Source organism: Notolepis coatsorum (genome assembly GCF_963971535.1).
Source record: "Notolepis coatsorum genome assembly, chromosome: 5".
NCBI lineage: Eukaryota > Metazoa > Chordata > Actinopteri > Aulopiformes > Paralepididae > Notolepis > Notolepis coatsorum.
In genome coordinates, this window is record NC_140169.1 from 48,461,214 (window position 1) to 48,484,270 (window position 23,057).

Genomic DNA, 23,057 nt, shown 5'->3' on the forward strand with positions numbered 1-23,057 from the left:
GGATTGTTTTGCCGCTGTCTAGTCGGCACACGCTACATTCCTATTCTCTAGGTTCTTGTATCATGTGTCGATCACTAAGTACACATGCTGACCTTTGACCCCTCCCTGCAGGTTGTTCTGCTGGAGGTCACCAAGAAGTTCATGCGTGAGCCTATCTGCATCCTGGTGGAGGAGGAGCTGACCCTGGTGGAGGAGGAGGAGCTGACCCTGGTGGAGGAGGAGGAGCTGACCCTGGTGGAGGAGGAGGAGCTGACCCTGGTGGAGGAGGAGGAGCTGACCCTGGTGGAGGAGGAGGAGCTGACCCTGGTGGAGGAGGAGGAGCTGACCCTGGTGGAGGAGGAGGAGCTGACCCTGGTGGAGGAGGAGGAGCTGACCCTGCAGGGTATCAGGCAGTGAGCCCTAACCCAGTTCTACATCAACGTCAGGAAGGAGGTGAGGAGTGATGGCAACTTCTCATGTACCTTAGATTGAAGTTTGTTCATTTCTGCCTGAGCTATACCGGCAATACAACCATTTGCGTCTTTAGGATATCTACAGACCTGTTGACTTTTATCCTATTAGTGTACGGTTGAACAAGTGTTTGAAAAAATTGTTATAAATCATTGTTAATGTCCCGTTAATTTTCAAAGAGTTTTGAGTGAATACTTGTAACATTCCGAGAATGTTCCCCCCAAAAAGCCACTCTGGTTAAATGGATCTAGTTGTGTTGGGTCTGTTTGGTGATGATCCCCATGCGTGTCAACTGACCCCAGCAGTCAGGTCTGGTCCTCGGACTTCGCTGGACGTTCTGTCTAGCGTTGTCTTGGTGCCACGCCCTCTGGGTGCATGATCTGAACTCATGAGGCTGAAAACACAACTCCTTGACCTGTACACAAGCCCCCCTCTCCTAAACAACACATCTTACCTGTACACAAGCCCCCCTCCCCTAAACAAAACATCTTCTATTATATCTCTGATCTTACGCCCTAGATATATTTTAAGGAAATTCGCCTACAGGTACATACCCTAGTAAATGGAAGATTGCTCCACTTCTACCAGGTCATTTAGCATGTTCTTGGTATCTAGGGACATCTATGGACCTGAGGGAATGTATTCCCAGTGTAAATATTGTATGTTACTATTCTTGAGTAAATTGTAATGAACCAAAGGAGTATATATATTTCTATCTCGACAGTGAATAACACCATGCTAACATTGACCAGATGTTTGAAATTACCAACAGTTTGAGTGGGAATAGCTTGAATGACTTTGGATTTTCTTTTCTCAGACTGTTCCAATCCTTGACACTTAAAAAACCAAGAGTGACTATTTGAGGTTAGTATCGTCAACTTTTGACCACAATTTAAAGCAACACCAACATTATGGGAGTCGTATATAGTAATCTGGCTGCACCTTAGCCTAGCTTAGCACAATGAATGGAAGTGGACCCTACCGGTTAGCCTAGGCATTGTCCAACTAACACCTCTCCTGAAGTTTAAGCTAGGCTAACCCTTACGCGTTGCTTCCTTGTGCTAAGCTAGGCTAAGGTAAGAAGCTGGAAAACGTTCTACTGAACGCACTGAAGGGAAACTGGTATCCATCTTGTGTCTCTGGTTCTCAAGTCGATGGCTGAAGGCCTCAATAAGGGAAGTTGTACTTTTCCTGTCGACTTGTCGTACAGAACTTGCAGAGTTCGCACAAGGTCCTTAACCTCTTTAGCCCGAGCGGTCCATCGGCGGACCGCAAATGACATCGCATCATAAATCAATCTCTCCAAACTATGACATTAAGTAGAGTTTTCTTTTTCAAATGTATCCAAGAGTAAAGACCCTAACCATGTCACAACGGCAGTCCTAGTGTATATTTTCAACAATAGGTTTGTTTACTAATGGTGTAAAGTGTTATTAGTGGGATTTTAGTTTATAGAATGCGTTTATAATTGGTCAAATATCCGCCATTTTGAATGAGCTAAACGTCTCCCAATGTAGTCTGAGAAGAGGGCATCCAGAGCTCTCGATGAGCGTTGACGTTTAGAAAAACTACAGTACCCAGCCGATTCTAGCTTTCTGCAAGCAAATGACCTGTGTATGAATTTTTATTTCTCTGGATTCTCTACCACAACTAACGTTATTGGCATAGATTGGAGCGCAATTAGTGTCTACCTTCTGTAGCCTTATCCATTTTAAGAATGAACTGTACACCCTCTCATATGACTAATGGTTGATATTCGCTAAATTAATAAGACATTCCATAAACTAATCTCACTAACGCTTGAACCTATTGGTATACAAACTTATCACTGAAAATATACACGACTGCTGTTGTGACATGGTTATAGGATCTTTACTCTTGGATACATTTGAAGAAAAAAAGTCTATAGATTTTATGATGTGATCTCGGGCTAAAGAGGTTAAATGCCCTTTTAAAATGAGAAATGGTGCTTAGGAAGGTACTTGAAAGTCCTTGAATTTCATTTTGCAATGTCTGTGGGAACCCTGAACTCTTTTACGTCAGCTAAAATGTAGATGATGCTGGGATGCTGGAAGTGATGAAGTAAGCCTGGAGTAAGATCAGTCGTGGAGTATCGTCTCCTCCTTAAGCCAGTCCATAAGACCCTCTTCTATTGGCCCAGTATGTCACTGAGAACCCTGAACTTCAGGTGTAAGGTGACTATTGGAATCCTGTAAAGAGGGGTCTGGTTGTTGGGCAATGACTGAGTATTATTTCTGATCCCATTCCAGTGTTGTTACCAAGCCCCCACCCCCTCAAACCAGAATCCACACTGGATCCTAAACACCTGGGCCTGGATGTTTTGTCTCCCTGTAGATCGTTCTGGGTGGTGGCTTTGAGCATAGATGTATCTAAAGGCTAGATGGTGCAAGGTGGAGTCTCCCGTGTAGTTCACTGGTGGCCATCTTGCTTCAGTGGACTACTGCTTTAAGGTGAGTGATCTGCACAAACAAATACTCTAAACTCACTGACATCTTGACTGATTTACAAACTGTTTGGTTTATTACAAATGTTACTAACGTGGCTATGATTCTTCCTTGCTTTTTATATATATATATCGTTAGCCTCATGAGACAATTGCCGAATTTTTTTGGCCAAATTGAGTTCTGCTTAACCTCTTAAACCCGGAGCCCTATTTTCTGAAAATCCGCCTAAAATACATAAGTAAATGGAATATTGCTCCACTTCTACAAGGACCATTTGCATATTCTTGGTATCTAGGGACATCTATGGACATCAGTGAATGTATTCCCAGTGTCAGAAATATTGTCTTATTACTGGGCTTGCTTAAATTGTGATGAAACAAAGGAGAATATGAATTATGATTTTTCTTTGACAGTGAATAACTCATGCTAAAAATGACCAGACATGAGAAACTGCCACTGATCGCGTTCAGTACCTTCTTGAGATCATGTGTACAAAAATTCTAAGGAAATACATAAACTGAAGGTTTTGTAGATACAGTAATGAATTCTCCTATCCGGACCAATGCAATTTGAAATATTATAGAATAGCAGGCTTATAAATTACCTTATTATAGCCAATTTGCACATTTATGGATTGTGCCAAATCTTATATTTCAAATGCCCGAGTTCAATTTGAATTTAGTATCACCATGCGTGCATAAGAACGGATGATGAAATCTACTGTACAGTAGCTTTTTTATTTTTGCCAGGGTGCAACCATTTTAAAACTTAATCTCAAATCGAATTGTTGCTACATGCTAAAAATAAGGAAGGGAAATGAACTGCGCTTCAATATTTGCCAATAATGTTAGGTTTTGTGGTTTATTATCCCGACAGAAGTAATTAGCTTGAAACCCCATGGAGGCCTTTGGGGAGTGTCGTTCGGAAAAAATCAAAATGGCGAAAATAAAAATACAATTCCTGACTTAAAATGTTTCCAAAAGGTCGACTTTCGCTAACTAAACAGCAAAACTAAAATCTATAACACTTTAACCTTTTCGTAAACTAACATATTGATGATAATATACATTATAACTGCGGTTGTGACATGGTTATGATTATGGATGCACGATATTGATTTTGACACCGATAACTTTATGCTCCTCAATGCCGATAACCGATATTTATTGTATTATTAATTTTCTTAATGTATTTATTTTTGAATTTTTTTCCCAACATGAAACAAAACATATCACAATACAATAATAATAATACATAAAAAGATTTCCCAGGACAATAACTTAACACCAACTTAAATGTATATTCCTGTAGTTCCTGTGGGGCGGCGTGGCTCAGGGGTAGAGCGGAGCGTCCAATGATCGAAGGGTTGGTGGTTCGAATCCCGCTCAAGCCCATGTCCATCCCATTGCCGTTGTGTCCTTGGGCAAGACACTTAGGGGGCTTTCACACTCAGCCTTTTGTATCGAATCACCGTCCCGGAGCACGGGGGGGTGTGTTCTCACTCACCCCTTTCGGGGTGCGAATCGGCGCTGATTCGTTTCACCCCCCGCTGAACGGGATCAGCTGGCAGAGGTGGTCTCCGGTTCGGCCCCGGGGAGAACGGGGGGTGTGGCTTGCGAGCTTGTACCTATTCACGGGCGTGGCACCTGGTGCTGACATAACGTCATAACTATTCGACCAAGCAACATCGATTTAGCAAACATTACAAGCAAAGGTTCACTGTGGTCAGCTGCCGAAATTGAGTGCTTGCTAGCGTTTTGGGCTGATGAGAGCATTCAGCAACAGCTGGACAAGACGCATAAAAATGCGGACATTTATGGAAAATTCGCCGATCATCTGGCTGTGCACGGATTCAACAGATCGGTCGAGCAGTGTCGAGCCAAAGTGAAGAAGTTGCGGCTGCAATATTTAAAAGTACGAGATGTGGTGCGTAAATCCGGCAGCTCGTCTCATGAGAAGGAAACATTTTCGTGGTACGAGGCAGTGGACAACATTCTCAACAGCAAACCGTCCAGTGACCCCTCCGTTGTTCAGTCAGAACCAACAACGGAGGTGGAGAACACACTACCTTTGGTCGACATACCATCGAGTCCATGTGAGTACAAGTTTAGCAATTATATTCATCTATTTTCATGATGTAAACAAGACGAACGTTTTTTTCTCTGGTCTGCATCCCCTTAACAATTGTGTGTGTATTGTACCCATTCTGCAATCTGTTAATAACGTTTTAAATCAAGTTTTCAATCAATGCAAGGTTACTGTATTTCATTCTGTTCTACAGGGCAGTGATTAGACGGCATATATTATGTAGTTGGTTTTATACAAATACACTAACTGCCCACATAGTCAACAAAGTGATATTTTGGTTGTAGCCTGCCTTCAATTAATTTTATATATATTTTTTGCATACAGGTGTTTCTGATGGCCCAGGCCCTAGTCCAGACAACCGACGCAAGAGAAGTCGACTGCTGGAGACAGTCGACTGCTGGTGAGAGAGACGTCAGTCCTTCCGCCAACCTGCTAATCGGTAAGTACAAAGTTTTTAGCAATTATATTCATCTATATTCTCATGCCTTCAGTGTCTGCCTGGTCAGTCTGTGGCCAAAACCTGTGTTTTAGCATTATGCAAAGTTACTGTAGTTGGTTTTATACAAATACACTAACTGCCCACACAAAAAGTGATATTTTGGTTGTAGCCTGCCTTCAATTAATTTTATATTTTTGCTTGCATACAGGCGTTTCAGATGGCCCAAGTCCCAACACCCGGCGGAAGAGGACTGCTGATGAAAGAGACACTGTGGGTGCCTTTATAGACCTGACCAACAAGAGATGCCTGGATTTCTCCCAAGCAGAGGATCTGCGTTCAGAGCGAGAAGCGAGAAGTTTGGACTTGAGAGCAGAGCGAGAGGCACAGCAGCGCGAGGACCTGTGGAAGCGAGAGGTCGAGCGCGCTGAGCGAGCACGAGAGGGAGAGCGCAGAGCGGAGAACGAGGAGGCAGACCGCAGATCATCCCAAGAGAGCGAGCGGGCTGACCGCAGATTAGAGCGAGAGAGCGAGCTTGCTGGACGCAGAGCAGAGCGAGAGAGCGAGCTTGCTGGATGCAGATCAGAGCGAGAGAGCGCGGCCTTCATGAGGATGATGTGCACTATGTTCGAATCGCAGCGCACTGCACACCCACAGCCTCCTGCCCCTCAAAATTATGAGAACTTTGGAGAACCACCTACCTATCACAGGCTCTAATGATTGTAGAAGGAATTGCGTTGATGTGTAACGAAACAGGTGTTTCCCTTTCTCCCCCATCCCTCTGCACATTTTTTAAACTGTACATTTGAGTAAAACTAGGTGCCTTAACAGTTATATTATGTTTTATTTTGCATGTCTTTTTTTTACCATGCATATCTTGTCATCTATATTTTATTATTATATTTTGCACAATATAATAGACAGACACTGTAAATTGTATATAGCATAGTAGTGTACATAAGAACCAGTTTCTCAGGAACCTAGCATGTCTTTTTTTCCCCCATGCATATCTTGTCATCTATTATTTTTTCAATGCCTATTGTATTCTATATTATTGTATTTTGCAATAATAGGAACCTAGCATGTCTTTTTTTTTTTACCATGCATATGTCTTATCTATTTTTTTTAACAAATAAACCTCTTGATACCTCACATTGGAAAGATTTGCATCGACTTATTACTATGCACTGTTAAGAGTTTGCTAGTTTGTACATTTTAGATTTAATTTCCCTGATACTGAAAAAAAGAGGAATCGTTTAAGGGATACATAGTTTAATGTCACTGTTATTTAACTGAAGTGAAAGGGATAATGGTCCAGTCTGGCAAATGAAGGATTCAATATTATAGTATCACTATAAAACAGTTACAGAGTGTTGTAGTTAAAACAGTTGGTGAAGTGAGAGACCATCCTCTGTTCTGAATAATCATACCAGCTTTAATCTACCCTTGTCATCTATTCGGCCATTAGGCAGGAGTGGTAAACATTATAATACATTTCAATTACTATAGAGCACATTGGTGCTTGATTGGTGCTTGATTTGTGTCTGAATGGAATGTGACTGAGGCAGATGTGCGGATTTGTGTGTGAATGACTAGAATTAATGTAGTTCCTCCCGGCCATTAGGCAGACAATGGATACCATCTACCCTTGAATGTCTGGCAACAACATTATTATAATGTCTGGAGTGCTTGATTTGTGTCTGAATGGAATGTGACTATGAGGCAGATGTGCGGATTTGTGTGTGAATGACTAGAGCACATTATAATGTCTGCCTTAATAATGTCTGCATTCAATTCAATGGACACTGCTAGCCATAATCTTGTTAGCTTGGATCTTCTGAAACAGAGATCCCTGAGACAAGACTTTATCAGTAATTAATGACAGCAGCCAACTGACCAAGCATGTGTTTTATTTTGGCTGTTAAGTGTTGCCTTGTATTGGGGTCAAGATGAGGTCCACATAATCTGGGATTGGATACATTTATTGAAAAAAACATAATACTGACAATAGATACCACAATGAAAAACAATTGAAAAACAACATGTGATATTCTAGAAAAAAGCCCCTTGAGAGTGTCACTGTATTTAATGCTGTTTGATGTGCCTTTAAGCATCATGGAAGTAGGCGCACAAGACATCTCTTGTGGCGTGGGCAGTGGCAGTGGCGTTTGCCCCGCGTGGATCCCGCTCTTCATTGTCTCTGCCAATGCCAACATCACAGTCGTCAACATACTCCTCATTGTGTACCTCACAAAAAATTTCAATGTGGCAATCGTATCTCTTCATCAAACACCGCCATCTTCCTTTGAGACGGCCAAATGCACGCTCAACGGTCATGCGTGCTTTGCTGAGCCGGTAGTTGAATGTTTTCTGTGCAGGAGTTGCATTGCCTTCCGGGTATGGTTTCATCAACCATGTGAGGAGTGGGTAGGCAGCATCACCTAGAATCACTACAGGGACATCTACACCCTCAATCCTCTTTGTGAGATTGGGGAACAGTGTGCCACTCTGACCCCGGTCATAAACACTGGAATTCCCAAACACTCTTGCGTCATGCACTCTGCCTGGCCAACCCACATTTATGTCCCAGAACCTCAGTCGATTGTCTACCACACCTTGCAGAATGATGGAGTAGAACCCCTTACGGTTATAATACTCCGCAGGGGCGTCTGGTGGCGCTAAAATGCCAATATGGGTCCCATCAATAGCCCCACCACATTGTGGGAAACCCCATCGGTCACTGTACCCTTGAATGATGCTCTTCAATTCATGTTCAGATGGTGATCTAATATAGAGGGAGAGCATCTTGTCCATAATTACAGAGGCAACATTGTTGGTTATAGCACAAGCTGTCGATATGGACCGAAACTCCACGTTTGTGGCCAATCTCCAGATGCATATAGCCACACGCTGTTCCACAGGCACTGGACTCCTCCTGGTTGCGTCTCGTTGTAGATGTGGCCTAAGGATACCACACAACTCCATGAATGTAGTTTTCCTCATCCGGAAATTTTGTAGCCATTCCGGATCGCCCCAGCTAGCCAGGACATGCTGCCACCACACACCAGGCCTCTGTCGAACCCATACGCTCCTGAGGTAGAATAGAAAGTACATTAGTATACATTAGTATATTCAAAAATATAAACGTCTCTCCTGCATTCCTCAGGGGGAGGGGGGGGGGGGTCTGTGTAGCTTCCTGGAGTGACATTGAACACAACAACAAAGCTACCACATTATAATAATAATATATAATGTCAAATCACAGGTTCATCATGCCAGTAGTAGACAGTGAGACAGTGAGAGGTAGGTATAAATTGATTGAGTTATATGTATAGAAATAGAGTATAGGCAACAGAGTTCAAAGTATACAGTATGGTAACAGAGCCTAGGGTTATGTATGTGCAAGGTGCAGTTATCTAGTTGAGATTAATACAAGTACAGTAGCTAAATGGATTGTTTCAGTCATTATAAGGGCATACCAATATTTTTCAGATGTCGATCGAAATGAAAGCAAGACATTACAGTAACGTACTGACTTAAGATGCAAATATAAGCAGACACTGATTTTATAACTGATATTTGCCCTCTTTATGAACAACAGATGAGTACAATGGACAAGGCTATAGAAAGGTCTGCTTCTCACCTTTTTTTTTTTTTATATTTTTTTTATTATTGCAAAACAAAAATGATTAAAAGTCAGTACTCAACACACAATGCATAATGAAACTCAGTAAAGGTGGTTAAAATACATGCAAGTACAGAAACAAGATAAAACAAAAATAGTCTATAATAACATTTTAACCGTATACAGTGTATATCCAGCGTAATTACAATTATATAAATGTAGTATAGAATATACCCCTAATACCTATTTTCTAAAACCCTACACACATATGCTCCAGCTCGAACCCCCCCCTACCGGACCCCCTCTTGGATAGTACCTGCATTATCCCTCACTCCTGACCAGACACTACCATTATAAGCTAGCTTTTATTCTCTCCACCACTTCTACCCACATTGACATTTTGGATTCATTGAGACCCAGAATTCTTGCTGTAGATATTTCTTGATATATCACATCGAGATATGTAATAAACCACACTTTTCGGCACATTTTTTCCGGTTGAAACCAACGTGATGCGATCAGTTTTTTAGCTACTGTGATACCCGATGAAACCAATCTCTTTAGTTGTGGATTCACTGCAAACTCAAAAACATCATTCAATAGTAATACCGAGGGGTGTACAGGTATATTCCAAGATACGAGTATTGATAATTGTTGGGACACATCTTTCCAGAATGCCTTAACTGGTGGGCAGTCCCAATACATGTGCATAAATGTTCCTTCGTCCCCATTTGTACATTGGGAGCATTTGGAGTCTTGTTTAAGCCCCATTTTGCACAGCCTTATAGGAGTCAAGTATGTCCTGTGAATATAGTTCAGATTGATTTGTTGATGATCCGGGTTCCTTGATGTAAGTCGGACATTTGCCCAGGCTCCTTGCCAATCAAAGTCATCTTCCAGGTCTGGTATATCCCTCCTCCAGACAGTGTCTAGTTGAAGGGTTTCATACGAGGACGTTAGTAATTGATAATAAAAACCTGATACAAAACCTCCCAATGTTTCTCTTTCATAGAAAAATTTGTGGTATCTGTGGTGTTCAATTGGTGTGAGTAATGGAACACCGTGAGACCTCAGACAAAGTCGTAACTGTATGTAAAAAAGCCATGTGGACTCGGTGAGGTTAAACTTTGTGCATATTTCGACATAACTACAGAGGCCCTGGTTATTAAAAATATCCCCTAATGAGTGTATGCCTTGCTCTTCCCATATAGGGAATCTTATAGGGCGTTTTCCCATTAAGAGTGCATTGTTATTGAATATGGGAGTGTGATTATGCCATTCTTGAGGGTTAGGATATTTCTTTTGTGTTTCCCGCCATGTTCTGATTGCATGGGTAATTATTGGGCCAAATTCTCGCTCACAGTGCTTGATTGAAAGTTTAGTGTGTGCTATGTCTTTCAGTCTCTGTGGGGCTACTATGTTTTCTTCTAATTCTCTCCAAGATACCAAAGCCTGGGGGTCAAACCATATCTTCAATGGTCTTAATGTGAAAGCCTTAAAATATTGTAAAAAATCTGGAACTGCCATGCCACCGTCTGCTTTATTTCTCTGTGCTGTGGATCTTTTTATGCGAGGTGGTTTGTTATTCCAAATAAATTTGTATGTGGAGGTTTGTAATCTTTTCCAGTAGCCCTCTGGAGGAGGTAACGGAAGCATTGAGCTGAAGAAATTGATTCTTGGTAATACATCCATCTTAACTATTGATACCCTTGCCTGTACTGAGTTTTTAAGTTTTGCCCATCTGTCCAGGTCGTCTTTGATTTTGTTCTGTATTTTTGTGTAATTGTGTTTCACCGTTTGTCTTATGGTGGGAAATATTTCCACACCCAAGCATCTAAAATGTTTGACCATGGGTATCGCACCTGGGAGGGTTGTGTCTTTTTTTGCGTGGATGTTAAGAGGAAGAAAAGCCGACTTCGGCCAATTTATTTTAAATCCCGATAAATCACCAAAGTTCTCTATCAACTTGAGTATATGCGGCAATGTGTTGTTGGGGTTTTGCATGAACAATATTACGTCGTCCGCATATAAACTAATTTTATGTTGTGTGCCCTTGATTACTATTGGTTCTATGTGTTGGGATTGTCTTATAAATTGTGCTAAAGGTTCTAATGATAGATCGAATAGTCCGGGACTAAGAGGGCAACCCTGTCTGGCTGAGCGTGATATCGGAAAGATATTGGAGATGAATGTGCCTGTTGTAATCCTGGCCGATGGGTCCTTGTATAGTACTTTAATCATATCAATGAATCCTTTTCCTAACCCCATCCTTTCTAATACTGCCCATAGAAACGACCATTCCAACCTGTCAAATGCTTTCATAGCATCCAGGGATAGCATCGCCTTAGGTGTGGTGTCCTCTTTGTCTGCATCTAGTACGTGCAGTATTCGCCTTATGTTATCATTGATCAGGCGACCTTTTATGAAGCCTGTTTGGTCCGGATGAACTAAAGACGTCATATGCTTTTGCAATCTGATGGCTAATATCTTAGAGTACAGTTTGACATCGGTTCCGAGGAGGCTTAAAGGTCGGTAACTACCACACTCAGTGGGGTCTTTGTCTTTTTTATGAAGAACTGAAATGAGTGCCATATTTTGGTGTTTATGGAAGCTCCCCTCTTTGACTGAGTATAAGATCATATTTAGTAATAAGGGTCCAAATATGTCCCAGCAAGAGATGTACATTTCTGATGGGATACCGTCAATTCCCGGAGCCTTACCGTTTTTCATTCCGGATATGGCCTTCTTGAGTTCTTCTAGTGTGATCGGTGCTTCTAACTGTTTAGCGTCGTCCTCCGAAAGTTTAGGGAGAGTAATTTGATTAAGATATGTGTCTAATTTGTCTTGATCAAAGGTCGTTTCTGAATTATACAGATCGGAGTAGAATTCTTTGAATGTATTGTTTATTATTTTGGGGTCTGTTACAAGAGCTTGTTGTTTCCTAATGGCAGTTATATCTGCAAATTTTGCATTAATTCTTAATCGCATGGCTAATAGGTGACTAGGTTTAGAACCTTGGAAGTACTGCTGTTGTCTTGTGCTGCGTATTTGCAATTCCGATTTTTGTCTGTATATTGCTTTGATCTCTGTCTTTAGAATGTTAACTTGGTTTTCTAGTCTAGTAGAGTTGTTGTATTTTAAAGAATTAAAAAGCGTTGAGTAAAGCGTTTCCATTTCAGACAGTTTTGTGCATTGATTTTTGCGCAATATGGAGGAAAATCTATCCGTGAAATCCTTGATCATACCCTTTACCGACATCCATAATATTCTGGGGTCTTGCTCCGCGTTTGCATTATCCCGTAGGAATACTGTGAGAGCTTCTTTAATTTGTGTAATGAATTCCTTGTTGTTAAGCAGCATAGAATTAAAACGCCATCTTGGGGCCCGGGAAGATAGTGTACCAAATGTTGCTTTCAAGATTAAGTAGCAGTGATCTGATAGCGCATTGGGTGTCATTTCCACTTCATATTTATCAAATATTCTCGGGGATGCAAAGACGTAATCAATTCTGGATAGTGTGTTGTGTCTCGCCGAACGACAGGAGTACTTACGGGTCATGGGATTAAGTGAACGCCATAAATCAATTACCCCTGTTGACTTTGACCATTCTTTTAATGCTTTAGATGAATTTTTTTGTTCGCTGGAAAAGGTAAGGTAAGTTTTGTCCATCCTTGGGTTCCAAATGGCATTAAAATCCGCACCTATTATATATGAGTACTCGGGATGGTTTAACATTTCTCCGGTTAGTGAAGTGAAGAAACCTACTTCGTACAAATTTGGGGCATATACCGCTGCCAACGCAATTTTCCTGTTATTATGTATAATCCTAGCTATAGTTATACGCCCCTCAGCATCCGACCATACCCCTTTCAATTCGATATTTAATTTGCGTCTGACGACTATGGCTACCCCTCTAGTTCTCGTAACAAAAGAAGAGTGACTAATATTATGGTATATGTTATCCGCTAACGTATTTATGTCTTCCTCTAAAATGTGCGTTTCGCTTAATAGAGCCACGTCCACATGTTCTTTTTTCATCAGCGTGAGCAAGCTTTTGCGTTTGTGTTTGTTTATCCCACCGGTGTTCCATACCATTATATTCAAACTAGCCCAGCGTTTCCGTTAGCCGGTAATTACCGGTTTTTGACCGGCAAAATCTGTTGAAGTCCGACATATTTAATCTCTCCGGTCATAATGTCCGGTGAAAATAATTCCCTCTAAACACAATTAGATTATTTGAATTGTATTAAAATAGGCTAAAATTAAATAGCCTATGCGATGAACGAAACAAACAATCATTAAGCAGCCGGTCTAATAATGACATTGTCTTGTCAGCGCGAGCTGGCTGCTGATATATTTGCGAGAAGCATCCATCTGCCGGCCGGCAGGGTGCAGTACTCCAATTCAGCCATTGGCAATTCAGCTGTTGGGTGGGGGCGCTGCTGAGCGGTTTCCAGACCGGACCTAAAAACACTGCTGCTCCATGCTTCACGTAAATATATCAGCAGCCAGCTCGCGCTGACAACAGAATGTCATTATTAGACCGGCTGCTTGGTGAAGCAACGATGAAACAAATGATTGTTTCGTTCATCGCATAGGCTATTTAATTTTAGCCTATTTTAATACAATTCAAATAATCAAATTGTGTTTAGAGGGAATTATTTTCACCGGACATTATGACCAGCACCAAGTCGTTGGGAGGTGGAGATATAAATCACGCAAACCCACGATAATGTTCAGTTCTTCGCTTGATATAATTAATATAAATGTCCAATATAACGGAATTCGTTAGCTCATAAAAATGTGATTATAACAGACTGCTGTTTATTAAGGTCGGGCAGACTGCCCACCGACACCTCAAGTCGGCAGCAGCACGAAGTCTCGAGGGACTTATTTTATTTGGAATATATTAATGACTGTATATACGCAAAAGTAGCCTAGTTTTAAGTTAAAATATTATAAATGCCTTGATGATGTCATTCTTTATATAGGCATATCAATTGTTTTTAAGCTCAATAAACTCTGACCGGAATTTATCCCATTTGTCCGGTAGATTGAAATCTACCGGACACTCAGACCTGCAAAAAAAAATTCTAACGGAAACCCTGAACTAGCCATAATCTATGCATGTTTTTGTGTAGTTTTTGGTAATGCTTCTGGAGTGCGAAGCTACAATAGATGTACATCCAATTAATGAGGTCCCGTTGAGAGCCGAGCTTAAAAACATATATATATATAAATAAAAATCCCCTATTTTCCCCTCGCCCAGAAAGTCGTACAGGCCTGTGTTCCAAAAACACATCCTCCGCGATTGACTTTCTCCCATAGTCCACCGGATTGCCCAAACTGAGCATTGTAATCCTAATCTTCCTATGCTAATTGCCATAGGATTTAACATTTCCATTCTATTGCAATAGAATGTCGCTTTTGGTCTTGCACCTTCCCTTACTGTAATGAAATATTGTGATAAATGACAAAAAAAAAAAAAAAAAAAAAGAGAATAAACTTTCATCGACATATTCATTTGAACCCTCTACTAACGTGTAGGAAAAAAGGAAAAAAGGAAAAGATTGTAGAGCAATATTGACACCTTAATGTGAAGAACAGTGGAAAAGAACAATGTAAGTTAAAATATATATAAAAAATAGAGTAATGAGAAGAAAAAATAAAATAAAAATTAAAGGAAAGATATAGATAAGGAATAAGAGAGAGTAATAATCAACGTGGAGAAGCCACTAGAACCGAATTAACAGATTAGAAAAAATAGAAAAGCAGAGCCTTTTAGAGCTTCAATGTGCCAGTCACTTCATCAATGGAGTGATTACTTAAATTGTTAGAATAACCTTGAAGTGTTCATACGTTTAGGTGTGGTTAATTTTTAAAGTATTATTAAGGACTGATTGAACTTCATTCAATTGATTATCTGCTATGTGTATGCACACCGGATGTTTATTGTTAGAGTTGTAGGCCTTCGTTGTCATGGTGCCTTATATTCTAGAAGGTTGTAGAGTATACTAGTGCAATAGACTATTGTTATGTTCCAGAATGATCTAAGAGACCCAGGGCATTTGAGCGATAAACCCAGAATATTCCAGATAGATCTTTTTGCAATGATATGTATTTGTCTCCCCAGAGACCAGAGTCTGAAATTATAATGTATTACGAATCGTATTATACACAGTACACATTGTTATAGACGGCCTGCATATCGTCTGCTACCTTGATGAACACAATAAAGTCATTCTAACATTGGTATACATTGAGAAAGAGGCTTATCTGTTTTCGGCATTGTCGTCCTGCCTTGGGGTATTTGCTCCATTTCGATTCAGAAAATCCTCAGCTTCTTTAGGTGTGTATACACCAGACCTGTGGCCGTCACTGCCCACGAATGATAACAGCGCCGGGTATGATAGCCTTGGCTTGTGACCAGATTTGAACAGCTTTTGCATCACCTCCTTGTATGGTAGACGTCGAATGATGGCTTCTTTGCTCAAATCTTCGTAGATAAATATTGATTTATCACCATATTTCAGATTCCCACGTTGGTTGCGAGCAAATTTGATGATGTCATCCCTTATTGAAGTATTCCGCAGAGTAACAATGATGACTCTTGGTCCGATGCTTCTTTGCCCCCGAGGACCGATTCTGTAAACATGGTCCACTACTGGCACTGTGTTTGGATCGTTGTTACCCAAAATCGCTGATAGCACTGTTGGAAAGTTGGCATCTTCGCAATTTACTGCTTCATCAAGCCCTACAATGCGGATGTTATTCCGCCTGTGGTAGCGTTGGGATTCTAGTAGCCTCTCCGTCGCTTCGTTTTTAACCACTTGTATTTCCCTACGGCATTCTTCTTTCACACTTTCTATCTCTTTTACCATCTCTGTCATGCCACCTTCGTTCGCCTTGACTGCCCGTGTAATATCTGTCACCGTATTCTCCACTGACGTGATTCGCTCGGACTGTGTATCGATCGCTTTCTTGACTTCTTCTAATTTCTCATCGACGCGATCGAATTTAGCATCGACGTGTGCTTTGAGCTCATCGACGTTTGCTTTGAGCTCATCGACGTTTGCTTTGAGCGCCTCGATGTTTGTAATCTGATCTTTCATCAGTTTAGACTGTTCTATCATCAGGTTAGTCAGTGTGTTGAAATCGGGTGGAGTGGTAGTACTGCTTGTATCAGTTGTTGATTTAGGTACAGTGACGGTGACGCTGGACTTGTGTGCTAATATTATCTTTTCCAAATCAGTTGCTCTATTTTTCACGGAGCTTGTTCCTGTCATCTGTTTTTTTTTTTTTTTTAATTTTTTTTATTATTGCAAAACAAAACTTATTAAAAGTCAGTACTCAACACACAATGTATAATGAAACTTTCAGTAAAGGTGGTTAAAATATATGCAAGTACAGAAACAGGATAAAACAAAAATAGTCAATAATAACATTTTAACCGTATACCGTGTATATCCAGCGAAGTTACAATTATATAAATGTTAGTATATAATATACCCCTAATACCTATTTTCTAAAACCCTACACACATATGCTCCAGCTCAAACCCCCCCCTCCCGGACCCCCTCTTGGATAGTACCTCCATTATCCCTCACTCCTAACCAGACATCACCATTATAGGCTAGCTTTTATTCTCTCCACCACTTCTAACCACATTAACATTTTGGATTCATTGAGCCCCAGAATTCTTGCTGTTGATATTTCTTGATATATCACATCGAGATATGTAAGAAACCACACTTTCCGGCACATTTTTTCCGGTTGAAACCAACGTGATGCAATCAGTTTTTTAGCTACTGTGATACCCGATAAAACCAATCTTTTTAGTTGTGGGTTCACTGCAAACTCAAAAACATCATTCAATAGCAATACCGCGGGGTGTACAGGTATATTCCAAAATACGAGTATTGATAATTGTTGGGACACATCTTTCCAGAATGCCTTAACTGGTGGGCAGTCCCAATACATGTGCATAAATGTTCCTTCGTCCCCATTTGTACATTGGGAGCATTTGGAGTCTTGTATAAGCCCCATTTTGCACAGCCTTATAGGAGTCAAGTATGTCCTGTGAATATAGTTCAGATTGATTTGTTGATGATCCGGGTTCCTTGATGTAAGTCGGACATTTGCCCAGGCTCCTTGCCAATCAAAGTCATTTTCCAGGTCTGGTATATCCCTCCTCCAGACATTGTCTAGTTGAAGGGTTTCGTACGAGGACGTTAGTAATTGATAATAAAAACCTGATACAAAACCTCCCAATGTATCTCTTTCATCTCTGTCTCATCTGTTATGTTGACATTTATTGTCTCTTCGTCGGGGACCACAATCGATGGTCCCGGTATATTTTCCTCTTCATTCTCCTCTTCGGGGCTTGTCGCCGTCGGCTCAGAACCCGCGTCGGTTAGAGCGCGTCTTCTTTGTTTTGTTACGTCCCGCGACGCTGAAGTTACCGTAGTTTGTTTCTTTACCGTCTTTCTATCCTTAACCATTTTGTCTTTTGATATGGTTAGTAGAAGGTCTTATCAATACATACGATGTAGTCTATTCTCTTTCTGTACTGTCCAAATAATGTTTTTAAACGAAATTAACGTTGGTGGGAGCGGAGCAATTGCAAAATGCATGCACTACATATTGTGCATAACCGGAAGTTCTATTGTGCATAACCGGAAGTTCAAACAACAATTGCGTTCACCTTGTTGATGAACGCAATTGTTGTTTTAGCACCAGAAGAAAATCAGTTATTGCCGCTGCTTCGCTCTCGTGAAATCGCCTGAGGCAATCAAAATGCTGGAAGGTTGATGGATTAGAGAAAATAGCCGTCGCTGCTGACGCCGACGGTTGTGGTCGTTTGTAGTCCGTCGTTGAGATATGTTGGCAGTGGCACCTCGATTGCGTTGAGATATGCTGGTTCCTCGATTTCGTTTCTGGAATTGCTTCCAAAAGAGTAGACGCATCATCATGAAGGTCTCCATCTCCATTGCGTCTCTTGATCTGTGTATGAAACGACTTGTCGCGTACTAGATGACGCAAGTATACCCTTGTGTTCATTGGCTCATAGGCGACAGCAAAAACCACGGCAAGCTTACAAGCTCAAAACGCAAACCGTAAACAAAACCCAGAGCGCACCCAGACTGAAGTGTGTACACAAACTAGAGGGGGGAGAGGGGGGGGGGGGAGTCCGCATCTGATCTCGGAACGGGCAGAACGGAACGAAATAGAAACGAATAGCGTGAGTGAGAAAGGGCCCTTAACCTACTTGCCTCGTATGCATGTGAATGAATGTTGGTGGTGGTCGGAGGGGCCGTAGGCGATGATTATTTGCCACGCTTCCGTGAGTCTGCCTCAGGGCAGCTCTGGCTGCAATTGTAGCTTACCACCACCGGTATGACTGTGTATGAACGAATATTGGACTCTGTGAAGCGCTCTGAGTCAGAAGAGCGCTATATAAATCCAAACTATTATTATTATTAGTTTTGACCTAACCAGACAACGGAAACAAAAGCCAAGACAACAGTTGACTGATAAGTGACCATATTTATTTTTCCAAATGAAAATTCACAATCCGTCAACAACTTATAATACATCCAACCTAAGACGCTCGAAGCTTTTTGTTCTTTTTTCAAAGCGGAGCCTTGAAAAAAAGGCTTTAGTGGACACAGCCCTGCAACATCACCACCGCCACGGTGTTAAAAGCCCACGACGACGGCGCGAGCACGCTTGTACCTATTGACGAGTCGTTTGCTAAATTAAAGAAGTTTGACAGAAATGACCCAAGGGCTCAAGCCGCTAGCAGTCCTTGGTGGTGCAAATTAACCTGGCTACTACGGAGCAATAAGTGACTGCGTTCAACCGAGGGTTGCATCACAGCCATGAAAGGGGCTAGCTTTGCTTAGCTCCTCGCGTCGTCGTAGGCTTCTAAGTTAACACAATAACACACCGTCGTAGCGGTGGTGATGCCGCAGGTGACCCGTCAGGCTGGATGTATTACAAGTTGTTGCCCTTTTCCCTCCTCGTGGAACTTCTGCATTGCATTTATTACAAATAGCAAGCAAACTTTTTCCTCTGAAACTATTGCGAGTACCGACGCGGCCATCTTTGTTGTTGACGTCCGCGCTGCTTCAAGAAACTTACGTGGCTACGTCACAGCCAAGAAAGGGAGTGCTGGATTTGTGTAAAACGCCCTGTTCCTAAACCACACGCTGGTAAAACGGGAGGAGCCTACAGCCAAAACAAACGCACTTCATTCCAATTCACCCACACCGCATTTTTTTTTACCCAAAAATATATTATATTATCGGAGCTATTAATAATGTTATCGGGATGACGTCATAATTGCTGATATCGGCCCGATAATTATCGTGCATCCCTAGTTATGATGTTTATCATGGGCGGAGTTTATGGGGGTGCAGGGGGTGCATTGCACCCCCTGGTGGCCGGGGGTGAAATTGCCTTTTTTTTTTTTTTTTTTTTTTTTTTTATCAAGATTATTTTTATTTTAATTTAATTATTACTTTAATACGTTTGACAAATAAAACGATACTTTTGTCAGACAGTCTAGACAGATTGATTTATGACGTGATGTCATTTGCGCTCCGCCGATGAATGGCACGGTGGAAGAGGTTAAAGCACATGATGAATGGCACGGTGGAAGAGGTTAGAGCACATGATGAATGGCACGGTGGAAGAGGTTAGAGCACATGATGAATGGCACGGTGGAAGAGGTTAAAGCACATGATGAATGGCACGGTGGAAGAGGTTAAAGCACATCATGAATGGCACGGTGGAAGAGGTTAAAGCACATGATGAATGGCACGGTGGAAGAGGTTAAAGCACATGATGAATGGCACGGTGGAAGAGGTTACAGCACATGATGAATGGCACGGTGGAAGAGGTTAAAGCACATGATGAATGGCACGGTGGAAGAGGTTAGAGCACATGATGAATGGCACGGTGGAAGAGGTTACAGCACATGATGAATGGCACGGTGGAAGAGGTTAAAGCACATGATGAATGGCACGGTGGAAGAGGTTAAAGCACACTATGAATGGCACGGTGGAAGAGGTTAAAGCACATGATGAATGGCACAGTGGAAGAGGTTAAAGCACATGATGAATGGCACGGTGGAAGAGGTTAAAGCACGAGTCTGGTCTTTGTCGAAAGGAAACATTCTGATCTTTCTTCCACAACGGGAAGAATCAATCGAGTGCTAATGAAATGAGTTACAGAGGTTTGAACACACTGAAGTAAAAGTTGTGTAATCATTTCTGTTTACTTGTTGAATCTCATTGGCTACAAAGGTGGTCAATCATTTTGGCCATCAGAGCTGACTGGTCCCTTCAGTAAGGAAGTCAATGGGAGGCCGGGGAAATTTGCGAACGCTTAAACTACATCTTAAATTATGGCTATGTCTAAAACACCCCTCGCTTATGAATGACTTGTTTGCAGCCAACATGTATGAAACGGGATTGTTTTTTCATTGGTACATTTCCATTTTATACCGTTTTGAATAAGAGTATAGGTTTAGAGATTTCTAGTAATTCCAGAGAAATTCCGCGATAATAGCTCTTTAGTGGAATACACAAAACATGTTGTAATTTTTCGGCTGATTTATCGTTTTCAAATGAACGATAGATTATCGATAGTATGTGTACTTATGCACGCTAGAGAAGCAGGCTGAAAAATCTATCCATGACCTGGTCAGCGCTAACGTCATACACGCTGCGATGGCTGAGAAAAAAAACATCTGATTAACCCAAGACTGGTAACATAGATTCCTTACCTCACATCAGATGTTCTGCAAAAATATTAATCCAATTCCTGATCGCCATTCCAAATATTGATCGCGTTTATTGATCCAACGTTATATTCCAAAACACATAATCGAAAGCTGCTCCGAGCCTCCCCAGTGAATGTGGTAACAGATACTGCTTGCCAGAGAAGGGAAAACCCCGGACCGGGTTTTTTTCTGATGCACAGCCCCACCCAATCCAATGATGTGCAATACCATCCGGGAGACGATAGGCGGCGGTATTTGCCCTTTTCGAGGTCGGACCCATTCCCAATGAGAAATTAATGGATATTGCTAATAAAAGAAATAACGATTAAAACCCGAGTTTTCTCGGGTCTTGGCACTCAACGCATGGCGAGTTAACCCGACCAATCTCGTGCTTGGCACTGAACTAACCCTTAGGAGTCAACGGGGCTTATTGCTCCCGTGGGCGGAGAACAAAATAATTAGAATCTCTCTCAAATGCTCAGGAAGTCCCGTTTTTCAAAAATCTGTTAAAATAGAACAAAGACAATTTCGAGTGCATATAGTGTAATCTATATGTATCCTTACTTGCTAAACGTAATACGACTTGTAAATATGTTTAATTCTTGCTAAATTGTATAGTTCTAAATATCCCTGTATTCCCCGAAACTACAACGCGTCACGTACATGCACGCGCGCACACACAAACAGCGCATAGGTGTTAATCACTGAGTGATCTAATATGCATATTCTTCAGCGCGAGAGGGGGGGGTTGTGTTTCTCACTGTCTGTCGTTGATAATATAATCTGAAGAGGCCCTGCATTATTATTATTATCATTCTCGAGAATACACGCGGACCCAACCGAACGTTAATTTATGAATTAAAAGTAGTCTAACATGCTTTTCATCCTCGCCCGTGTATATACCCACGTCGCGCTAAAACAACATAACTACTGTATGGCAGAGACAGAGTGCGTGTGTGTACGAGTTATTAGTTATCTCGCAGTTCATTCAAGCGCGCATCACGGTGATGACAGGTGCGCTCACAGGGGCGTAGCTGGAGATTCTGGGCCCCATGAAAGAATCAATTTGTGGGCCCCCAATCTATTAAAAAATGTGGGGCCCCCAATCTATAAAAAAAAATTGGGCATTTGCTGGGCCCTTGGAATCATCCTAACCCCCCCCCCCCCCCAGCTACTCCCCTGCACACACACACACTCTCTCTCTCTCTCTCTCTCTCAAACAGAGAAATCAGTACATTACAGAAGGAATTTCTTGTACAGTGGGTGACACTATTGTCACAAGGAAAGATGAAATTACATAACTAGGTTTCATGTCTATCTATATCTCCCTCTCTCTCCCTCCATCTCTCCTCTGTATCTCCCTCTTTTTTTCTCTTCCTCTATATCCCTCTCTCTCCCCCTCTATCTCTTCTTTCTTTCTTTCTTTCTTTCTTTCTTTCTGTCTAGTTAGTTGACAGCTTACGCATGATGTAAAAATTGCAACGTTTCAACTATAAAGGTAGGCTCAGTAGAGCCCAAATCTCTACCAGACGGGAGCTTTCTCTCTCTCTCTCTCTCTCTCTCTCTCTCTCTCTCTCTCTCTCTCTCTCTCTGTCTCTCTGTCTCTCTGTCTCTCTGTCTCTCTGTGTCTCTGTGTCTCTGTGTCTCTGTGTCTCTGTGTCTCTGTCTCTGTCTCTCTCTCTGTCTCTCTCTCTCTCTCTCTGTGTCTGTCTGTCTGAGAACCCAGGTTGCTTTCTAACCTATACTAAAGACATGCCTGTGAAGTGTCATCAATCACTATGGCAAGCGCACATCCGTGGACATGTACACATGTGTGTGTGTAAAAAAAAAAACGAATTAATAATATAATTATTATAAATGTCTCTCTCTGTATATATCTCTTTCTTTCTCTCTCTCTCTATCTATTACTATACTATTATATATCTATATATATCTAAATGTCTAAACCTCTGTCTATCTAGTGTGTGTATACACCAGTATCACTGACTACCACGGCAAGCCTATAGAAAATGATTCTATTTAATAATAATTATTATTATTATTATAAATGTCTCTCTCTCTGTATCTTTCTTTCTTTCTCTCTCTTTCTATTATATTACTATTATATATCTATCTAAATATCTAAACCTCTGTCTAGTGTGTGTATGCATGGCATCAAATCAAAGTGTGTTGCTGTAGGCCTGCCTGTATTGATCAGTCACACTA

General features: G+C 41.4%; 1 long non-coding RNA gene across 1 annotated transcript in view; it reads left to right on the plus strand.

The window, feature by feature from the left end:
- The first annotated feature begins 293 nt into the window (after positions 1-293).
- The window catches only part of LOC311227876, a 28,799-nt gene continuing 6,035 nt past the window's right edge, over positions 294-23,057 (plus strand). The window contains exons 1-3 of the long non-coding RNA XR_014619642.1: positions 294-432; positions 1,268-1,314; positions 2,806-2,921. This is a non-coding gene — a long non-coding RNA (uncharacterized lncRNA). The remainder of the gene's footprint in view (positions 433-1,267; positions 1,315-2,805; positions 2,922-23,057) is intronic.